The 17,782-nt window shown below is 28.2% G+C and overlaps 1 protein-coding gene across 4 annotated transcripts in view; it reads left to right on the top strand.

Annotated features, from left to right (window-relative positions):
* Positions 1-8,057: 8,057 nt before the first annotated feature.
* Positions 8,058-17,782, top strand: part of LOC121125853 (probable G-protein coupled receptor AH9.1) — a 339,881-nt gene continuing 330,156 nt past the window's right edge. For 3 of the 4 annotated variants that reach the window (XM_071891554.1, XM_071891551.1, XM_071891547.1), the window contains exon 1: positions 8,068-8,295. The gene's annotated coding sequence lies outside the window, so the exon portion shown is untranslated. Of the gene's footprint in view, positions 8,296-17,782 lie in introns of all 4 variants that reach the window. The other variant, XM_071891541.1, reaches the window with a different exon arrangement.

The raw sequence follows: 17,782 nt of genomic DNA, 5'->3' as shown, positions 1-17,782 counted from the left end.
GCCTTAATGACTCCCAGAAGGGTTCAAAGTAGTTTCTTATTGAGCTTTAATAAGACAGCACTTTCTGTCCCTAATCAATCCATTGATCTCATGGATCTCAAGAGCCAAAATATTACGTGGATCTATTTTTCCACGCTCCATACCTGGAACTGGGACTTTGAAGCACTGTTCTACCTTGCCCTGTTTAAACTGCCAAAAAGGATAGTTGGATAATCCTGTTTGCTTGTTCTTTTTGCTTGTGATTAGCTCATCTCTGTTGCTCTTAGTGGTGCTTAGTAGATGGGCAAAGTTAGCACTTTAGATATGTTCAATCATCTTCATTTTCCCTATGGCAACGCTGCAAGGTATGAAGAGTTGCATTTCTAGCACCAGATTTAAGACTTTTTTTCTCTGGATACACGTTTTTGACAGAATACACATTCTTTGTCATCATCCCATGTTCCCTTGATGCCCTCCACTTCGGGCCTTTCTTGTTCTTCATTTCCAGACATCTCGAAAAGATGCAGCTCTGAGCTTAAATAACACTCTTTTTATAAATGTAGGCTATCAAGTCCAACCTTAATTGGATTGACATATACTCCTTGTTATGTAGTACACCCGATATTAAGAGTGAAAGTGCACATTTCCGGGCATACTGACCAAAGTACTATCTATCAGCCAATTCACTTGTCTTGTTGTCACGTGCCACATCATAGGAGTGTATTGAATGTCTTAATCGGCTCTCTCAATTGATTCTCTAAATTGTGATGCATGAGGCTTCGCATGCACAAGTTAATTTACAAAATCCGTGGGCAAAGGTATATTATGAACTATTAAAAGGTGTTCCTAATGTTTAATGAAGCGGTGGATTTGGGTTATGACGTACCCATAGGTCTCGTAATTTACTTGTAAAACACCTGGGCCAGACTGTATTATAGGATATTAAAAGCTGACATTGATGTTCCCTGAAGCAGTGGCAGTTAGTAGGGATCGACTTATTGAGTCTGCAGCTCACTTGCAAACCTGTGGGAGAGGTATATTAGAAGGAGTCCTTGATGCTCAGGGAAGTGGTGGCGGAGAGTAATGACCTACCTATAGAGCCTGCGATTTATTTTTGCAATCCGGGGGTAGGGTGTATTTTATAATATATAAAAAAGGGTTCTTGATACTCAAGACAGAGGCTGTGATAGGTTTTGATCTTCTTAAGGGAGTAACTGTCTACCTGCACAACCTATTGGCTGAAGTATCATCGGAAAAATAAAATGGGGTATATTGTGAAAATTTATTGTCAGATAATAGTTTGATTGTCTAAATATCCCATCAATTTAATTGAAAATCCAAACAATTACTCAATTGATTGAATTGAAATTGTAGCATAAACAAAAACTTAATGATAAAATTGCTAGCAATAAAATTTTATCATTTCAAATCCTTAAAGATTAAATTGCTTGCGATTTCACTTTATCATAATCAAATCATGATTAAATAGCTTGCATTGAATTGTTTAATAATCTAATTACTTACAATCATTATAACAGACAATGTAAATGACAATATAAATGTGCAAAGTACCCGAGAAATATAAGACTTGTTAATACTACTTTATAAATTATAGCCACATGCGTAATTGCTAATTAGGCTATAATGTCAAAAATTGAATAAAAAATTATAGATTTCCCGGGTATTTTGCACATTGTCCCTTCTAACAGGCACCTTACACATTTCCACAACTCTAACGGGTATTTTTCAGATTACCCGATCGAATATACATTTGTCAAAATGTCCAATTTTCCACATCACCCGTAACATGTACATATAAACAACATATACCCTTGCTGAGTATAGTCAGTGATGGTCAGCGTGCAATTTTTCTTTTGTATTTCTTTGTTCTAATGATAGTATTGCCCTCTATTTGTAAAACCTATTATCCCCATATTTTTTTTCTTTCTTGCCATGCCTCGAAAATATAAATGTTGTTTTCCACGGGTGCTTGCTTTCATAAATTAGACATGAACTCTATTGTCAAGCAAGCAATGCAATTGATTTTATCGGTACTAAATAGCTACTTATATGTATCATCTAAAAAACTTTTTACAATAATAAAAAACGGTGGTTCTTCACATTTTGATAATAGGTTTTACATATACGAGGCTGAGAAAACGGAGATCTTGTATTACGAACTATCAACAGAGCCAGCTAAACAGAATAATTTTTACTCTTTGTTCTCAATATCTCCAATACTTAAAGATAGAAAGGAATATGAAAATAAACAAGGACATTCACCAAAATTTGTCAAGTACTGATCCTTAATTCTACTCTGAGTCCAACACGGACTTACATTTATTACAATTCACTAAATTTTCAATGTTACTCTCCTTCGTTATGAGAACACTTCATTGTTCCATCAGGTTTTGAATATAATTGAATGAAGTAGAATAATAAAATTCCCTTCTCAGGATTTAAATAATAATAACAAAGCTAAAGAATATTAAATTTTTCTTCAAATTACCAATCCCAAATAATACGAGCCAGCTAAAAAAAAGTCACGATTTTTCTCACAAAGGATATCCGGGTTCTGCTTCATTATTTCTCCCTATTTTGAAAATTTAAACGTATTAGCTAGCAAAGAGGATTGCATTTTTAATAGTGCTCTCTTTCAGCAGAAACGCAATCCATCAAATTTGGTAAGCTATAATTTTATTTTTGGTTTATTTTCAAGAAGATATAGATAATTGTAGCATCACTAAGTTTTTGGATTGTCCTATGAAATTTAAATATTTGCATTATTTATTTTATAAAATTAAATTTTATAATTCCTTAAATTATTATTTCTAATTATGTTACTCTATTAATTTTCAAGCAACAAATATATTCATAAGTAAACATTTGTAATGAATGCAATATACTTTTTTTTAAATAAAGATTCAAAAACAAACAAAAAACATTTAATATGCATAAAAAATGCATTTGAAATACGAGAAAAAATGTTTCTTATAAATTTCACAGATTAAATAATATTCACACAAATACACAGCTGTATAAAAACTTTAAATGAAATTATATTTTACCTCTCAAATATACAAATTTTATACCAATGGGCTTTTTAATTCGATATTCATATTTTTGTATTTTTCATTGACAATAATTGATAAATATTTATCTTTCGTTATAATATTGATTAAATTAGAAGAATTGATGGACGTGAGTAGTTTGGACTATCTGTTAAAGGATTTCACAAAATTTAATTAAAAATAACTTTTTTTCTTAAATAGAATTTGAACCCTTTCATTTTTCTAAAAGAGTTTAAAAAATAATTTTTTTTCTTATATCTATATTTTTGAGCACTTTTTAGTCCGTATATTTTAGATAGCATAGTTTCTTTCTTATTCAATAAAGGTTTTTTTTTTCAAAGATCTTTTTTTTATATTTCATGAAATTATATTTTTTATAGCCTCATTTTCCATAACATAAAATAATAATCTGAATTTTCCTACTGACATCCTTGGTAACAAATTTAGTAGATAAACCGGTACAAAAATATTGGCATTAGGACAACACATGTTTGTTATAAGATAATTTTAAAGTCAATCGAGGAATTTTTATAAATTGTATATATAGGGTGTGGCGACATAAATTCCTTTTTTATAATGGGTTGCAATGAAGCTGTAGAATTAGTAAAAGAGTGGGCGTGGTTTCATTCTATATTCAAAATTTTAAAGTTTAAAAAAAAAAACTTAGTTACAATCATACAATGGAATTAGGGTAACGTGCGCTTGACATCGAAAATGAATTATGCCAAAAATGGTTTGACATAATCTACAATCATATAACATCATAGTTATATGATTTATGTCCCCTGATAAAAACGCATAGGGTAGGTTATTAATTTTTAAAACTAAGACAGATACAGACTTTAAGCATAGAGTGAAAGTTTTACAGAATTCTAGCATACGTATGTAGGGAATTGTCTTATTGTGTGAATACTAGAATCCTGGTTTCCAGAGGGTAAGTTTGTTTTTTCGCAAGTAATTTAATTTTTTTCATAAAACAAGATAGATTCCCTGTGTCTGCACAAATGGCAAAAGGGAGAACGTATATTGAATACGAAATAAATTAGGAAATTAGGTTATGGTTGAAGAAGGAGCATAGTTCCAATGATACTGCTGTCTATCAAGTTTTACTAAATTCTGGAGTTAATGAATGTATTTATCAATAACTTGAAAAGTATTATATATAATACGGGTACATCCTAGTATTTTATAAGATCAAACTAATTTAACATTTAGGCTTTGAAGTTTTATTGGTTGGATAAAGTTATCAGTTAATTGCTGCAATTACTTATTAACAAAAATATAATTGAATTCTTTATATGATTTGATACTTGATAGAAAATTTGAACACGAAGAACTCCACAATTAATGTGTCATATCATTATAAAAGAAAAAAAGACACTTTTTGATTTCAAAAATTGTTTTATTGCCTCTTAGAAAATAAAATTATGTTGGGGCACCATGTATAAGTAATATTACGAAATTGAAGTTAATTTAACAATTTAATTCGTTGATGACTTACCATAGGGATATTAAATATTTAAAATATTACTATTCGATGAAGTATTCTAAAAAAAATCAAATTTATTTATTTTTGCATTTTTATTTACTTTTCAAATTAGGAGGTTAAAAATTAACTCTCGCAAGGAGGATAATTCAAGTGATTTATAAAAATCACGCATGTAAGTGTTTTTTTAATATTGGTGTTCTGCTTTTTAAGTTTTTTTTTCGTTCAACGTTAAGTGTTTAGCCAATATTTCCGTTCTGTTCCGGGTTCCAATCATAAGGTAGTACCGTATACATTGTACGACAAGATTTTATATCATAATTTTTGGGTGAATATTAGCACTCAAACAAACTACAACCGACAAAAATTGGTTCTTTCTTTGTCGAGATGGAGAACAAAAGGCAAAGTATAGCCGATTTGAATTGCACTTGTATTGTATCAAAACAAGAAAAACTGGACCGTGGACTATTCGAGAAACTCCAACTACCTCACTTACACAGTCGCTGAGGTTCCTCCGGTTAACTAATTTATGTTCCCAGCTTCTGCAATGATGCCTGGAATCATTGCATCAGACGGGGAGAGGATATCTTAGTATTGGTTCCCGAAAGGACTGAAAACCAGGGCCAAGGAGTACCAAGACGTCTTCCAAGAGGTGGTCTTACCCTGAATGAAGTACAACTACCCAAAAGGAAACTATGTTTTTCAGAAACAATCCAGGCCAGGGCTCAAGGCCAGGAACACGTAGCTATGGCTCAAGGAATTTTTTTTCTATATATGGAAACACCATTTTTTGGCCTCTCTCCTTTTCCGACATGAATCCACTTTACTTTGGCTAATTAAAAAGGGGCCCTGTGTTGTCTCCCATCCCAGTGTCGGCACACTAAAGAACTCTGCCGAGAGACAATGGGCAGCCATATTGTCAAGGTTTGCACACCCTTCAGGCCCAGACTGGAGGTAATGTTTGCAGCAGTAGGCGGCCATTTCAAGAAATATCTTAATATTTATTATTATTTGATAATATGTTCCAGTAAAGGAAAGTACTAGAAACTTTCATTTTTGATAAGACCCTACAAAAAGTGTCCCCTCATTTCCCGTCCCCCTTTCCTACTTTCCAATTATGACATTTATTTTTAGAAATTTTGTTAATGTACATACAAAATGACAATATCTGAATATGCAAAATTATTTCAATATTTCATAATAAATTTCAAAACAAAATGTATTCTTAAGATGCAGCAGAAATAGGCATATATTCGACTTCTATAGTCAATAATCTAACCTATTTTTGTTTGTTTTTACTTTTCAATGACACAGGTCAGTCATTGTATAAAAAATTTATCCACCTGTTGAACTGTTGTAATGATTTACAGTGCAATCAGAATTTAAAACCCAAAGAGCTCTCTTTTATCATATTTCCAATAACAAAGACAAAAATTCCTTCCTGATTGTCAGGTTACGAAGGATTATTTTCAAGGAAACCCAGTGTTTGAATGCAGGAGTCTCACAATAACTGGGAAGCGCTGCAACTGAAAATTCTAATTCTGATTTTGTTAGAGTAGATTTATTATAAGACTACCAATAATTGATATATATTCATCTGGTTTTACTATTGATCGACTAAACCATAAATATCCATTTTTTATAACTTATAACATAGTTAATCTATGAAAATATTGCACATGTTCTTCATTTGTAGTCACAAACTAGAAGTTTTTTTTTTATTTCTGTAAATTAATTAGTTTTCAGATGCAAGACATAAAATATCAATTACATAAAAGTTACGATGGCCATTCTTTCTATTGACATATCACAATATATTTCAGTACTTAATTCAAGATTAATATAAATGTACCTGGGTCTATAACCTGATGGATTGTGATAATATAAAAGGATAGCGGGGAAAATAATTGCCTTTACTCAAATTTCGTTTATTAAACTAAAACAAAAAAGTTTACATGTATACTTATATATATTTTATATTAACACAGTAAGATAAATATATTTAAAGACAACAGTATATATAAAACTCTAGATATACATATATCACCTGATCTTTATTGATATAATAATCTGTATTTAAAGAATAAAAAAAACTATGCTAACCATGACAATGGTTTTGAAAGACAGCAGCATAGTTCCTACTTTGAGTCAACAAAGATTTACACTTAATAACTCATCAATAAATCCTCAATGTTACATTCAGTCTTTAATAAGCAACTATTCACTTATACATATATATATTTTCCTCAAATATGATATTTTAATTGAATCATCTTAGGAAAACAAAAAAAACTCCGTCAAAAAAACTTTCACACTAAAATTTTAGGGAATTTACAAGTCTAGTTATGAAGGAAAAAATGAAATACACCCAGTTTATCCTGCCATATCTATGTATTAAAGATTATTTTGTAATCTCAAATTAGAAAAAAAAAACTATCAATATATATTTGTTCTACTTTTTCCTTGAATTATTTATTCAAATAATTTTGTTAATTAAATTAATAATAAATAAATAAGTATTTATAATATATATATATATATTGGAATTAATCTATAGACATTGCTTTACATGAACGAAAAAAATAAACAATAGACTCATCTAATTATTCCAAAGATGAATTATGATCTACGAACTTGTCTTATCCCAAGAAAAGAAAACAAATAAGCTTTCTCTTGGAGATTTTTTCCCCTGATTTATTAACTGACTTGAGTTATGAAATTACTTTATGAAAATAAGGGAAGATGCCAAAAAAGTGTTGATACAAAATTATATCCAAAAACTTTCGATAACTTTAATTTACGATTGTGGCTACCTGAGACATCCATTTCCATGATTTTTCGTGAGTGAATGTACACTAATGTTAGATGGTATCCTGGTGGTATAGTAGTACGGGTTTACTTATGTATTTAAAAGAGTAATAACGATCCGGTAAGAACCTGGAGAGAAGACAACATTGGACTTTAGCCATGAAAGATCCCCATGTATTATCTAGCAAAGTACTACATAAAAACTTTGAGTTATCTTTCGGATTAGTAGTTCTCTCTTCTGATGATAGAAGTGGACATCAAAACATTAAAAAAAAGATCAATGAACAAAAAAGTTGCTTCAAGTAATGAAACAAAATTACATTTGTATACTTTACAATGTAATACCCGCTATAATAAATTGATATTTGTATCAGTACTGGCAGTGTCTTTACGTCATAAAAAGTATAATGCCGATAAGATAATGGGAGTAAGAAAATTATCTTTTAAAAAATAATCAAGGAATCAAAATTGTAAATTATAACGTCATCAATCCCAAATATAAAACTACCAGAATAAACATATTGGTATGGTGACAACACTAATATTCATTAATACCATTATATGCAAGAGAAAGGAGGGGAATTGGGTTTCCCTTGGTTAAAGAAATGGGGAGTGTAATGGGGGGGCGAAGACGGAAACAATGAGGGAGAGAAAGTTATCCTCGATAAAAAAACTTCATATATATACATATATTTACATTCTATAATTTATATACTTCTTCTTAGTTGTGCAGTAACGAAAGAAGCGTTGACAAGATTTTTTATAATTTTTCTATTCTTTAAAAATATTTTGATAATAACATATTTGCAACACTCAAGGAAAACTATTTTCACTTCATACATAGTATACTTTTGATTAATCACATTCATTGTGTAGAACTCTTCCTTCCTCTTCCATCCCAGAGAGCCATCATCTTGTTGCTGTTATTTTATGTGTTGAGAGAGGCAAAAGGTAATTGAATACAATTTTCTCACAATGAATAATAAAATATTTTTCGATGAAAAAAAAAAAAAAATGAATTATGGCACCACTTTCTCTTTATGCTGTTAGAAAATTTATGTATGTATATGTATATGCTAAAGAAATACCTATTAAATATGATTACATATGATGTCAATACGCTTTTTTCATCCTCATCACATTTTACGAGAGAGTTAGAAAGAGTAGTAGTAGAGTAGTTCACATTGTAAGATCAAGGCAACATAAATGATTTGAAATATGTAAAATAACTTGCAGTGTAAATACATATAAAATAATAAAGTTTTTTTCAACTGTGTTTTTAGTCGTTTAATGTAAGGACTGATTTTATTAATTTTTTTTTTAAAAAAAGAATCTTTCTCCATTTTAAACATAAAAATAATTTTTTTTAACTGTGTTTTTAGTCGTTTAATGTAAGGACTGATTTTATTAAATTTTTTTTTTTTAAAAAGAACCTTTCTCCATTTTAAGGATTAAAATAAGTTTTTTTTATTCTTTTGATTTTTTTTTCAGTATCAACGATTTTACTTTTTTGGTGGAAATATTTATTAAATTTTTTTTAATGTTCCTTTATTGGTTCTGATAGAATTGTACTTAATAGTTAATCTTGAGCGCATTGACCATTAAGCTCCGTCACTCCAATTGTTTATTTTTATTAAATTATAGGTTTTGTCTTTTTGTTAGGGGTATTTTTTTTTTTTGAAAATCAGTGAAAATCTAATATTTTTGATTTGTTTAATTTCAAAGTAACTGTCCTACTATTTTTGCTAATATACATACAAAAAAATAATTACATAAAATTAATATACTTAAATTTTTATTTTCGGGGGACAAAAAGGTTTTAGCTAAGGGGATAAGTATACAACACTGGAAAGTCCTAAGTAAGAAATTTCCATTTTGTTATATTTATTGATCGCTTGATTATAAAATATATTTGTTATGCCATTGGTGAAGTTTTTGAGGCAAAAAATTGTTACATTCTCAAATGGAGGAGTCGAATACTTATGTATCAAACATGATTTGCATGATATTTTCGGCTAATGATTCTTACACAATAAAAATAGAATTGAAGTTTGTAATATGATTTGTTATATCCATACAATGGGCAATGGGCTTTGTTTACCTAAGTTTTTTTTTGTTAACAAAGCGACAAAGAGTGGCACCAATTTGAAGACAACCGTATAACACTCTGAACAATAATAATATTATTATAAAATATAGGTGTATGTTACTAATATAGAGGGTGTTTTGAAAATCATATACTTTATGCGTCGTATTTTAAACAACTAACTAAAATAAAAGGCTTAAGACTTCAAACCACCTTTTGGATAATATATTTTTACCCTTTTGCTCTTATATTGTTTCCTTGCACTCTTAAAAATGTACAAATTTTAACTTCTTCAGACCTATTTAATGATTAAATATGTCATACAAATACTTTAATTAAAAATGTATATGCAATTTTTAACCTTGAAAATTAATTAATTTTATGTCTGATGATAGTGCGTCAACGCTAAAATAATCTAAAGCACAAACTAAGAAAAAAAGAAATTCTTAATAAATTAATATTTAATAAAACCAAAATTGCCCAATATTTCAGTCAATAATGAGCTTTTCTAGTTAAGGTGAAGATATCTGATACTTTTTGTTTCTAGGTCGTTTACAGGCTTCATTTGATTGATAGGTATAACATGATTGGGTTATGATACGACCTTTCAAGTTTCCATAACAGAGATTCTCAATGTAAAGCCACATTGCTGTTTCACAAACTTTCTCTTTAATGCTATACGTGAGGTTTTTAAAAATAAAGTCAACAAAAATAATATTTTTATCGACAAAAACTTATAAAATATGGGTAATAAAAAAGTTTTTGTCAAAAATTGTCAATATTTTAATGTTTTAAATAATGTGATCATTCCGACAAATTCATATTTTCTACTGATGTTATATTATGTAAAAATTTTGAAAACCTATTTTTAGAATATATCATATTTATTTTTATAAATCATGACATTGAATTTTTGTGACTTATAAGTGCAACATGTAATGACTCTAATCTTTGATAAAAGATAATTATTAAATTGCATTGATTTTTAAATAAATTTTTACTTGTTGCTACTAGTTTGATTTATCATGCAAAATGGAGAGTGACATAATAAAAAACAAGTGTAGCAAATTTTAATTAAAAAGTTTATGATAAAAATTGCACAAATTAAAAATTTGACGAAGTCAAAACATTTTTTTTTTAAATTTTTGTCTCCTCCTCTTTGATGTGTTTTTTTTATATCAATTATTGATTTTTTAAATTAGCTCCTCACAAGAGTTAAAATAAATAAGGAGGTGATTATAACTAAAAAAATTATTTTTATCTAGGAATAAAACACTTATAATTGATATTTGAAAACCTATATTTGATGCAGAATAAAAAACTCATATAAATTTATCATCATATTTCTAAGGGAAAATAAATCTTTATTAAAAAACGCAAATAAATTAAATAACCTTTTTATTTACTCGATTTTCTTTTGAAATCATAAATTGTATCCTGTAATTTAGAAGCAATAAAAAATATTTATATTAAATATATCCAAATAGGACGTATGAATTTAGTAAAAAAATAATTCTAGTTTTATACTTACAAACAATACATCTATTTTTAATACAAATAATCGAATTAATTTTTGCAAATTTTTATACTATATTATTTTACATCAAAAATTATTTATAATTGTGATATTTGAAAATGGTATCTAAACTCTTTAGAAATATGAGCAAATGTGTATTTATATCAATTGTATAAGGTTAAAAAATAATTAAATGATGTTAATTGGATTAAAATACATCCAAATGGTGCTAATTTATTTAGAACAGACATCTACACATTAAAGGATACCATAAAACAGTTAAACAAGATATAAATTATATAAAGTTGAATTGTACTTTAGATACCATTAACAAAATGAGAACATTATTCAGCCAGTTTAGTTTGATATCTGTATTTTTTTTACTTTAACACAATAATCGTCAGTTACATAGCATCTCCCTTAATGGACCAATAGTAAAAAATAATTTTATTTGTACTAAAACAATAAAAACTGTTAAATTTACTAACAAAATTAATAAGTTAACATACTTTTTATAATGTGGTTAGATAAATTGAGTAAAAAAGAAAACCCTAAAATCAAATTTATTCGACTATTTGGTAAACATATTAACGATTTGAACAGTTGCGTTATTTAAATATTTTATAATTTAAACTACCTTAACCGTTTGACACTCATAAATATCAATCAAATTTCTCATGAACATCCTATCCTGTATTACTAAAAATACTTCAGAAAAAAATGAATATATATTTTAGTTTTGAATTTCAAGAAGATGTAATTTTTCATTATTAAAATTTATTTCAAATTTTAATTTTTCTTGTAAATTTCTATACAATATTTTATGTCAATTTCCAGAATTGAATAAGTGGCTGTCTGTTTTTAATGAGGTTGAGAGTATAAAATAATTTATTAATTACAGTATCATACGCATAAGTTTTTACATTGAAAAAAAAAATGAGAATCTCAGAAATCAAAAGGAAGAAAATAAAAAAAAATGACCTAAACAGCTTGTTAAATTAACTAAACATTGATTTAAAATATTTAAATTTACGAATAAATTTTTAACTACATAGATATTTCCCATGTAAAGAAATAATTGTATATTTTCTGATTTCATGTTTTAGTACCATATTTTTAAAGTAATGACAATAAACTAAAGATTCCATGGAAATGCAATGTACAACAAACATTTTTTATTTTTATATTTATAATGGAATAATCAAAAAGAGGAAAACCACCCTCAATGACGACACAAATAATCGATTTACCTTATTGAAGGATCAACAAGGGGCCAGGACTGAACTGGGTTCTTAAATAAGGACACACACAACCAAAATTTGAATATTGAATACCAAACAAATCAAGTTTGATACATAAACTATGTACATTTAATAAACAAAAACAGATTAAAACATTATAGTTTCAAATTTAATGTCAGTTAAAGTTTGACTTCTATAAATTTATTTTGTAATGAAAGCATTATTGTTTTGGGTAGCAATAGTTTAAATATTTAGTAAAATCACAAGTGTAATTCTTTGTTACTTTTCTAGAGTATTCTAAATTCTTAATTTGTCCTACTTTTTCTGTATCTAATGTAAATATTTAAGTATTATTCCTTATACCTATGTTTGAACTTATATTGTCCAACACCACATACCATATTATTCCTGTCTGCTAAGAAAATATTATATGTAAAAATCTTAAAAAAGTTTTTGTAAGGAATGAAAGAAGCATTAATGGAAATCTTGTTTTCCTATGTAATATAACTAATGTTATAAAAAAAAACTTTAAGAGTATTAGTATGTGAAATTGTTTTTTTGTCATATATTCTTGAAAAGTAACACATATATTAAGATTTTTTGAATTATTAAAAACAAATTAGTTATGATTTAATATTTTAATACTAACTAGATTTATTAAAGATATACAAAAAATTTAATATTAAGAGTTATTTTGATTTTTTTTATTTATAAAAAAAACATGTTTTTGAAACTTTGATTTATTGTAAAATGTTTACATATTTAGATATTTAATATATACTAATATATAATTAAATTAAAGGCTTTTCATAAGCTTGAAATGAGATGAAATGTATATACATGATGTAATTATAATTGAAAAACTTATGGATGAAATTGCTTCTGAAAGAAGTTACTTTGACTCTCCGTTACCTCCATTCTAATCAAAACTCGATTAATATTTGAGGTGTCTAACCATTACTACATCAAAATGAATATTAGTGCTGTATAGAATAGTATTAGTTCTAGGTTAATGTCAATATATCTACAATATTATAAGCATAATTGAACAATATATATTTCATCCAAATGTAACTGCACTTTAAAGAAGAAAATAATCACAACACAGTAAAAGAGAAGCAACATTTAATTTCCTTGTTGGTATTATCTTTTTTTTAAACCTTTTTATGCCAGGTGTAACTGGCAAATTAAACAACTTCATAAAATTGATTGGTCTATTAAAAAGCAATGTTATTTCTTTAAAAAAAAAGATAACAAGTAGCATAATACTATTTTTCACTAGATTCATAGGCTTATTCGTCCATCCATTATAGTTTTGAGAATAGAAGGGCGAATAAGTCTATGATTCTTCATTAGACACATAGACTTATTTGTCCAACCATTTTACATATTTTTAATAAATCTTTTAATTTGGCATAAAATATTTCTTCCAATAGCCGCCATTGTAACTCCTTCAATGGATCCAAAAAGAAAAGTCCTTAATTTTCCCCAAAAATCTAAACCCTCTAAATTGGTTTTCTTAAGCCTTCTAAAATCAATTGTTTTTACAAAATCTGTAAATATATGTCATTCTGTGTCGTATTTTCTACATCAAAATGAGCATGACGTTTCTTCCAGTGATTTTCCTATAAAAAATTAGCACAATTAAGATTTGGTCTTACTATATGTTTCTAAATTTGTATAAACACCATCCCCAGAACTTTTAAAAAATAAGAAATGTTTACAAACTTTCCTTCTTCCCCTTTTCCTTTGGTACAATAAATTTAAAAAGAGAATACTCCTCAGTTCTAAATTTGTACAATTTTCTTCTAAATTTGATTTAAATGCAGTTCTTCGAATTATTGGAGGTAGGCTAAGGTTAAAAACCACTAAGGCCGTAGTGTAAGTTATTCTAAATGGCTATTTATACCAGTTTAAACTAATTTTGTTCATGTTTGGACAACTGTTCAAAGTGTCTCTACTGTTTGTTTTTGAAGGTATACATTTTTGCATCTATACTTAATTGATGCATGAGAATCGAAGCGTAAATCAATGAATTTGTGACCCATCGATGCAAACAAGTGATAATTGGAAGGTACCTGTTCTGGTGAATAAGCTGCATGAGCAAGAAGTTTCCAGTTGTACGATTCAACAGGCTGGCAGGGGGATATAGAGTGATACAGTGGTGTGTTGTCATCAAGCAAAATAACATTGTGTTGCCTGGCTTTATATTTTGGGCATTTTTGGCGTATATTATGGTTCAAATCGGCCAATTGTTGTTGTTAGCGATCACCATTAACGGTTTGACAGGGTTGTAGAAGGTCATACCATCTTCAAATTTTTTCGGTGGCCAGCAGCGCTCTTCATTTCTCACGTCAAAGTCATTACTTCGGAATTTTTCAAACCACCTGAAGCACTGTACTCTGCTTAAAACATGTCTACTTCCACAAGCATTTTTTGGGCTAGAGAAGCGTTTTTCTTCAATTGGTAACAGAAAATCAGTGATGTCAGTACATTATAGTTTGTGGATATAAAATTAGACATTTTTACAAGCGAAAAAAGTGTGTTGTTGAATGAAACTAAACAAACAATGAAATAAATATTGGTAACATATATCCAAATAAGCTTTTAGACTTTTGGACTGGTTTATAATGCCTAACTGGCAACAACTAGGGACCAATAGCCGAAAGACTCCTTTCATAGGTACCTGGTAGACAACAGCCGAAATCAGAATAGTTCTAAATTCTTTATTTCGTATATGATTGTCTTATTTCAACTTCTTTCTATCCTACTTCTAAAGCTAGAGAGAGACAACTCTTTGGTATAAGTTTTGTTGTCCAAGATATTCCCAACTACTCTACGGAGTCCACGACCATCAAGCCTTACATTGATTCTGGGAAAAAAACATTTGCTTCCAAATTTAAAATAATTGTATTCTTCTTGTTGATTTCTATACCAGATTTCTCTCTGAACCACACATGAAGTCACTAGTAAACTGACACTCTTTGATACTGATCCTTTACGAAGATTTAGTTGTCGGTAGCGTAGATTATTATAATTTATTTTGTCCATCAAAGGTAAAAGTGCCACCCTAAGAAGATATGGAGATAAAGGGTTTCCATGAGAAGCATCTTTTTTGCATTTCATTGCTTTGTAGAAAATTATGGTGAACAAATTGAATAGTTTTTAATATTATGTTTATACTTGTAATTTCATCATCTATTATGTTAGTTTATCGAACACGACATAATCTATACTGAATAAGACATTTCCGTTTTCCTTTTCATTTTTGTTTTTCATATTCATCATTTGGTAGAATTTAAACAAATTGAAATACCGATTCAAATTTTGTTACGTTAACTGGTACATAACGATATAGAAAGTTCTGTAAAAATATGATACAAAAATAATAATATATAGGATATTTCTGTTTGAGGGTAAATTCAGACCCCAGTTAAGGTTAAAAAAATTATTTTATCTATATTTGACGAAGTATTTTGCAAAATAAACATAATGAATATCCCTAGATACATAAACAAATCAGAACAAAAGAAATGAAAAGTTTTGAGCATTCGTATATTAAAGGAAACCCATTTGTATTTACTTTCCCTTATTAAAACTATTGGGTAGAAGGAAAAAGTCTGGTTATTAATGAGCTTATTTCATGCTTAAATAATTGTATACTCACGGAAATGCACTATTCAGTTGCATTTCCTTAAGCATTACCTAAATAAATATTACTCCATAAATATTAACCTAAAATAAACCATATTTTAATATAATGTTATCCTTACTTCCTTCACAAAATAAACGTTTCCTTTATTGAAAGACAACAAAAATATTGTTGTTAATCAGATACAAACAAACAAACATTAGTATACACCTCTAATGAGATAAATACTTTCACACTTTGTATTATAGGATGAAACAACATGATTGTAAGCATTTCATTAAGATATATTATTACTGTGTTCAATTTCATTGTAATTTATATTATATTGGGAATATAAAATAATTAAATTATTAAGAAAATTGCTATGAAATACATAATTTAATATCCCATGTCCACAGATTGTACAAATGAAGTGCTGGGCCCCAAAGCAGTTTAAATTGAACCGTTGTGTATTTTTAAGCATTTATGACCCTTTTATTATAAGCTATACCCTCCCTCCCCCCAACTACAGGTTGTACGGTAAACAACTGGAATCTTTTAATATTCAAAAGTACACCCTTGCCCTCAGCTTGTATAGTCGAAATACTTGACTTTAAAGCAGTCTAAACTACACCGCTGCTGTGTTCTAAACATCAAGGACCCCTTCAAATATACTAAAATTCACCCAGGAATGCTTAAAAATGCGTTGGCAGAAGAGTTTAAACAGTCTTTGGTCGCAGCACTTCAAATGTACAAGTCAAGTTGTATTTTTTTATATTATGAGGACTACTTGATGCTAAGGGAAGTGGTGGATTAAGAATTTAACCTTCCTTTGTGAACAGCAGTTCATCTACATAAATGATCGGTCGGATTGTAATAAGGCATATTGGAATGGGTCCTTCTGTGCTTAGAAACGCGTCGACAGTAGATTTGAACTACATTCGAACCACACACTACTGTATTGCGTTTATAATGTGATCATTATTTAATATAAATATATATATTTTTTTTTAATGAGGTCTTTATTTATATTACTCATAATGTAAATACAGAATGAAAACAATTTATAATGATAACAAGAATTGATTTACTAAAAAAATAAGCTTAAAATGAGACAACCTATACCAGACCTAACAAGAATAAAAGTATTGACTAATTAATTAACACTAACAAAGATAAAATATTATAGAACTTGTGAAAAATTCCTCAATTTAAAACGTTATATTTTCTGCTAAAGAACACTTATATTTTACCTGTGTAATATATATACTATAGCAAGAATAAATTTATGATATTATCATTTTAAATTGAATTAAAATATTAATCAATAAATTTAGTATCATTTTTCGACCAAATGGTCCTTTGCCAAAATGTCCGTTTTGCAAATTGTTATTCCGCAAGAATGTTTTTGGCCAATTGTCCTAGAACTTAACTTTGCAATGAAAATGGTTGCTGAATAATTATTGGTTTGATTCCTATCATTTATTTACATTTTACAGAATTGAAATAACCGGATTATAAATCAAGTAAATACCTTGTCAATATTAAATTTTACAATTGTTTTATACGTACTTTGTCAGCCATGCAATATTTTTTTTAATAATTTCTCATGAATAAAATGTTTTTTATTCTTAAACATAATAAAGTTATCGTAGCAATTGGATTTAAATAAATAATTTCTTTTATTTTAAGTGATTCAGTTCTTAAAAGAGTCCAAAGTACAAAGCCGTTTTTTCTTGTTCCAAAAAGCTACAATATGCATGGACCCCCAGTTTCTTAAAGATAGTTGAAATAGTAGGCTAGTCTTATATTCTCAATTATCAAGTAGATACTGACTATAAATGTAAAAATGAATGCATTTTTAAGTGTGCAAAAGTACAATGGTTAAATTTATTATAAACTAGTTGTGACTTTAAATTACACCATTGTATCCTTGTGCGCTTAAAATACGCGTATTTTTACAC

The sequence above is a fragment of the Lepeophtheirus salmonis genome, chromosome 1 (assembly GCF_016086655.4).
Source record: "Lepeophtheirus salmonis chromosome 1, UVic_Lsal_1.4, whole genome shotgun sequence".
Lineage (NCBI taxonomy): Eukaryota > Metazoa > Arthropoda > Copepoda > Siphonostomatoida > Caligidae > Lepeophtheirus > Lepeophtheirus salmonis.
Note: the sequence above shows the minus strand (reverse complement) of the source record. Positions and strands in the feature narration are given on the sequence as shown.